Source organism: Glycine max, chromosome 14 (genome assembly GCF_000004515.6).
Source record: "Glycine max cultivar Williams 82 chromosome 14, Glycine_max_v4.0, whole genome shotgun sequence".
In the NCBI taxonomy this organism is placed as follows: Eukaryota; Viridiplantae; Streptophyta; class Magnoliopsida; order Fabales; family Fabaceae; genus Glycine; species Glycine max.
Window position 1 is genome coordinate 42,008,778 of NC_038250.2, and position 6,717 is coordinate 42,015,494.

Below are 6,717 nucleotides of genomic sequence, written 5' to 3' on the forward strand. Positions count from 1 at the left end.
TTTATAATATGATACTTAGAGTTAATTTATAGTGGCCGGAAATTACTAAAAAAGTATGTTTTGAAAACATTTTTAATTAAAGATTTAATATAGTATTAGTAATAGTATGTCCCTGGATTTTTCGTATTTTTTGATTAAATTTTTAAACTAAAAAATTATAATTAGATCATTGATCTTCTGTAATGTTTATAATTGAAATTGTTTCTTAGAGTTAATTTACAGTGGCTTGAAATCACTAAAAAAAACAATAATTTGTGATGATTTTATTAACTTTAGTGATATACAAAAATTGTCTGCATAAATATATATAAGAATAAATATATATTTATATATAAAATATTATATCAATCATTTTCACAATTGAATGCATGTATGACCTAAAATCTTTGTACTTTGTGTATACAAATTCATATGTTACATTTTTGTTAATTATTGGATGCAATTTTGGGATAAGAGACTTAATTTGAATAATTAGCAAACTATAAGAATAAAATGCGAGCAAATACAATTAAGGAAAGTAACATTGTACATAGGCTAAAGGCATGAGGACCAAAAGTGCTACAATGGTTCTTCATTTGGAAGAAAAAATCTATTGGATTGATTGAGAAGTTTAACGACCAATAAAAAGAATTTACCATTGTAATGCTTGATAAATCTTATCTGCCATCCTAATTACAATTAGTAGAAACATAAGTTGATGACAAACATATCTCTTGTATGTAACCACTACTGAATTTATTTTATCAACAAACAATTTCATTGAATTAAAAACAATATTAACAATAGGGATGAGAATAAGTCATATGGGACTTTATATAAACAAGTTTGACCTATTTTATAAAACTAACTTATTAAATATAAGCAAATGATAATTTTTTTATATGCAAATTCTCTATCCTCGGGTGGCTGGTGTTCTGCATGTGGGATTAAATTATTCTCAAAATAATCTTAAGAATAGAAGAAACATAATTATAATTACCAAAAAGCTGCAGTTTGTTACAAACTGTTAAAAACAGAGGAAAGAAAAAGCAAAACAACAGCAGAGAACTAGGCGTGACAAGTGACGAAACAAACTCCACAACAATAGAATATGGTCTTAAACCTCAAATTACCAAAATCCATAATAATTTTGTAGTAGGTCTTAGACCTTAAAACACTACCAAAAAGGCCTGAAGTCTTACCTGATCAAATAGTCTTAAGACATAAAATACTAATACCAATGACATTTATCAGTAGACTAACGATAAAATCACAATTCAAGAATGCAACAAAAAAGATGTAGCAAGCAACATAAAAGCTTCAAATCTTCAAAGTGATCTCTTCATATCCTTCGTCATTCACCTTCAAAATAAAAAAATAAAAATTGTGACTAAACTGAAAAATACTTTATAAATAACAATATTAATAAATTATAAGTAAATGTCCATGTAAAGCGAATAAGTTCTGACCTTCGATTTTTTTTTTCTTCAAATTATACTTCTGGCAAAGCCAATCACCACCACAAATGAGAGCTTCAATAGACTCCTCATTCAATCTAGAGCAATATTCATCAATGACCCTACCATCGAGTGTGGACTCTAATGCCACCGTTGAGATTGAAATAGCTAATATATCAGCTGTCATCTTTGTTATTCCTTCACCACTCTAGGCGCTAAACGGGTCATTCTTATCATTAATAATATAAATCCCTTTGACAAGATAAACATGTAATTCTGACTTCATTGGAGGAACCGCTTCCTTTTCACGCACCATGCTCAAATTTGGTCAAATCCACTCATAAATGAAGAGTTACTTACTGGATTATTGCCACCATTATCTACTTCCATAGAGGATGACTCTTCCAAACTCAAAGTCACATACTCATCATATAACTTCTCCAATGACTCTCGCGCCTTCTTTATATTCTCTTTGGCAACCTGCTCAGGTTTATATATCAAGGAAAAACATATATCAACAATGTGAAATTTGACCCTTGGATCTAAAACACTTGCAATAGCCATAAGCAAGTTACACTCCCCCCAATATTCGTCAAACTTTGTCTTCATTAGAGCTGCCATTTCTCTCATGAAGAAATCTTCATCTTCAGCCGCATCCAATTACCTTTTTCACCCTCCACACTTCTGCAAGATACAAATTCACATTAGGTTAGTCACTTCCTGAAATTATATGAGTTGTTCAATTAAACACTGCTAGAAGTTGACAAACTTTCTCAACTTTGATCTAATTTTCAACTGATGGAGAATATTTATAATGTGGCTCTCTTTCCTTGTAAGATGCAAAGGTAATCTTAAATTTTAAGACAATTGACAACATGTGATATGTGGAATTCCATGTTGTTAGGCAATCAAGAATAAGCTTTCTACCTTTCAAACCCTTTTGTTCAACAACATCACAAAAAGACTTTAACATTGAATCATTGTGATTAATATACTTCGCACTTTCACAAACATTAGAAATGATTTCCTTAATCTGACTAAGTCCATCTTGCACTAACAAATTCAAGATGTATGCACAACATCTAACATGAAACAAAGCACCATCCAACAATAACTTACTACTCAATGATAAATTATCCTTGAGATTTTTCAAACAGGAATCATTATAAGAAGCATTATCAACTGATATAGAAAAAATCTTATTTTCAATCCCCCAAGCTTTTAAACATTTGAAAATTGCATTAGCCACATCTATTCCACACCTTGGAGGAGGCACTTTCACAAAACTCAAACTCTATCTGGAAGTTTGCATGCCGCATTAATGAAACAACCAGTAATGAGCATATATTTAGCTACTTGGTGGCTTGATTTCCCCATATATGTAGTTAAGCTAATCTTGTTCACACCTTCCAGCAAAGTCTTTCAATTGTCTCTTCTCTACCTCATGTACTGCTAAGCAATCAGCTCTTGTTGTTTTACAGGAAACCTTCTGAAATTCTAGATTAGCATATTGGAAGGCCCACATCCAAACCTCATCCTAAATAATACTAAAAGGTTCCTCGTGAACCATAATAAAAATGGCAATTATTTCCCCCATCTTCTCATTAAAGTATCTAGCACTAGGGATCAGAAATGGATTGCTATGATTAGAAGGATGAAATGGGATGACAGTTTGCTTTTTTTGTGTGGCCATGTGAAACATCTTTTCCATACAATTATGTCTTTTCAAATGGCTAGTGTTGGCCCCTTTACCACCAATACCAAGCTTCTCTTTGCAATATTTGCAAACAACTTTCTTTAAACCTCCAAGAAGTTCAATTTCCTCAAAATCATTCCAAACTGTTGGTGTTTTTTGCCTCTTCCTCTTGATGACATTTTCATTGACTTGACCTTTGTCTTTTTCACCATGTTGTATGTTATTTTCTACATGTGCATTCACCGTGTTGACCTCATTAACAGTTGCAGGAATAGATGGGGAAGCCATTCTTTGACCCTAAAAAACACAATGTAATTATGATTATCAACACAAATTCAAGCCTATCATAAAATACCATTAATATTCTGCATACATAAAGATTATTACTTTGAAATCAATTTGGAACTTGTAGAGCACAATCGAGGAATGGACAAAAATAACAGTATAACACATCAAGCTTCACCAAAAAAAGAAATGCAAAAAAAACCCAACGTATTCATTAGAACACTCACGTTTGTTCTAAATTTTTCCTGCACTAAATTGATATAATAAATGCTATTTTCCTTATCAGACATTTGTTTCTGTAAAAGAAAATATTACAAGAAAAAGAGGGGTTGAATTGTAATTTAACAAAGAATCTTGTTGAAATCTAAGAGTAAGAAATATTCTGACACATCCTAAGTGTTCCTTGCATACAGAATTTTAGACACAGGAATAATAAATTAAATTTTAAAGGTTATACCCACGTGCGGGCAGCATATCATGACTACACAAATGTTATAAAGATATCAGATATCATAGCCATATCACATAACATTTTTACCTTTATATTTGTTTACATTATGTTAGATTCTCTTTAAGACTTAAACGTCTTTTGATTCAACAATTTCTTTTTTTTATTAAATAAGTTTATATTAAGATTAAAAAGAAAAGGAAATGATATATTTATCCTAAAAACAGAACCTAATGTAACAAAAAATTAACATGGATGCATGAAAATTCAAAAGCAAGAACTCGTATGTACATATTTAACTTTGGACGATATGAATTGTTGCTGGAATTAGGAATTAGGTTGCAAAAACATTTTTTTTTTAAAATCATATCTTATAAATAGAACAAAGAAGAGAAAGAAAGTACATTTTATATATTAAACATTAAATGCTATTAATGAAGTACTCCTACACGGAGGAGTTTATATAACTCTTATTCACTTGTGACTCCCATGTGATTGTCCGTGTTCTTTTTTATCACAAATAAATGCTACTCACCTCAAATAGACACCACTAATGGCGTCTAAAACTCTCATTCTCGTTCTTCTGGTATCATTCCCAGCACAAGGTCTCGTAAACCCTCTGCTGAGACTCGACAAGCACCTTGCTGCAAAAGGTTGCTTTGTCACCTTCTCCACTACAAAGCCCACCGGCGAACACATGCGCTTCGCCACCAACAACAATGCCACCATCGATGAAACCTCATCCACACCCATGGGCGACGGTTTCTTCGCCTTCAACTTCTTCGACGACAGTTTGGGCGACGGCGACCACCCAGAGAGGCATAATCTTTCAGACACCAAAGCCCATCTCGAGCGAATTGAAAGCAAGTCAGTTCCCAGATGATAAAAAAAACACATGGATGCAAAACACCCCATCTCGAGCGAATTGGAACATTGTTGCGTTTGCGGAGAGTGTGTTAAGAAGCTAGCTCTTGTGAAAAATACTCCCTCAGTAGTTAAATTAATTATATAGCTTCACTTGTTTCTGATATCTTAATTAGGCATAAAAAGTGTACCTACTGCGTGAATGCATCCGGACCCACCCCAACTTTGTTGGGAAATTTGAGTTGATCAAGGTTGGACTTGAGTTTGGAGTTGAATAATTGGTGTGTACACTAAAGGTAAATTTCTCATTATGGGTTACTTTTTGAAACATATTTTTGAAATGAGTTTGTTTCTAAAGTAATTTCTGCATGGTATCGTTTTTTACATAAAAAACATGAAACTCGCAGGAGCCATTAGCGAGTTTGGCATCGAGGTGACAGCTGACACTGGTCTCGCCAGTGATGCTAATGATTTTAGGTAGGTTGGACTCACCAATTTGACTAGCGAGTTGAGGTAGGAGAGTTCCGAGGGTTGCAGGCACGCAGAGGCCGTTTTCCGAGGGTGCAGACTGAGCAGCGCGCAGAGGAGCAGGGAATCGCCAGTCAAACTGGCGATTTGCTTGAGGTGCATAAATCGTCAACCCCAGCAGCGATTTCAGTTGCTTAAATCCCCCCCCCCCCCCTCCCTCGTAGACCATCCACGCAAAAAAAACGCATAAAAGAAGAAGGAAGTTGATGTTGTTGTTCGTGTCCCATAGACCATCCACGCAGGAAAGAAGAAGGAAGCTGTTGTTGGTGTTCGTGTTTGAGCAAGCTTTCCCCCGAAACAAATCCATTTGCAGTTTTTTCACTTAGTAAGTTTGTTTAATTATTTTTTTATTTTATTTGTATTCTGATGATAATTAGTAATATATGTTATTAGTTTTCTATCTTAAGTTAGTTTTAGTTTGAAATGATAAATTAAGTTTAGTTTGATAATTATAGTTTTGTACAATAGGTTTATTTTTAGTTTTAGTTTTAAATGATATTAGGTTTAAGTTTAGTTTTAGTTAAATATATTTAAATTTTCTATGCTAATTAATTTAGGTTTATATGATACATTGTATAAATTTTTTATGGTAAATTACGTTAGATTAGTTTTCTATGATAGATTAGTTTTGTAAGATTAGTTTTCTATGATAGATTAGTTTTGTATATGAGATTTATATGATATTAGGTTTAGTTTTTAATTTTACATGATACATTACATTAATTTTGTATATATATTATATTAATTTTTGTTGGTAAATATATATATATATATATATATATATATATATATATATATATATATTACGCTATATATTTAAATTTATATTTAGTTAATTTTATTTTTAAATGGTAATCTATGTTATTTATTTAAATTTGTGTTTACTTAATTTTAGTTAAAAATGATAAATTATGTTATTTATAAAAATTTGTGTTTACTTAGTTTTAATTTTAAATGGTAAATTAGATTTAGCTTGATAATTTAAATTATTTAGTGTAGGTTTAGTTTTAGTTTTAGTTTTAAAAGATTAGTTTTACTTATAGTTATAAATAATATTAGTTATAGTTTTAAATGATAATAGTTTTGTATGTTAGGTTTAGTTTTAATTACAAATATTTAAATTTGATATGTTAGGTTAGTTATATAATACCTTGTATTAATTTTGTATATATATTATATAAATTTTTGGCCGTAAATATATATATGATGTTATTTTTTTAAATTTGTTTTTGCATGTAATTTAATTTATTTATGGAATAGATTTAAATAATTCTTTATACATTTAAATAAATTTTTATATTTAAATTATGTTATATATGTAAATTTTGTTATTATATTTTTTGTTATTTAAATATATATTTTGTAATATATTCAAATTTAAATAATGTGGGATATATATTTAATTATTTTATTGTAAATGTAGATAATTTTTTTTCTTTATAACTAATGTATAAATTATT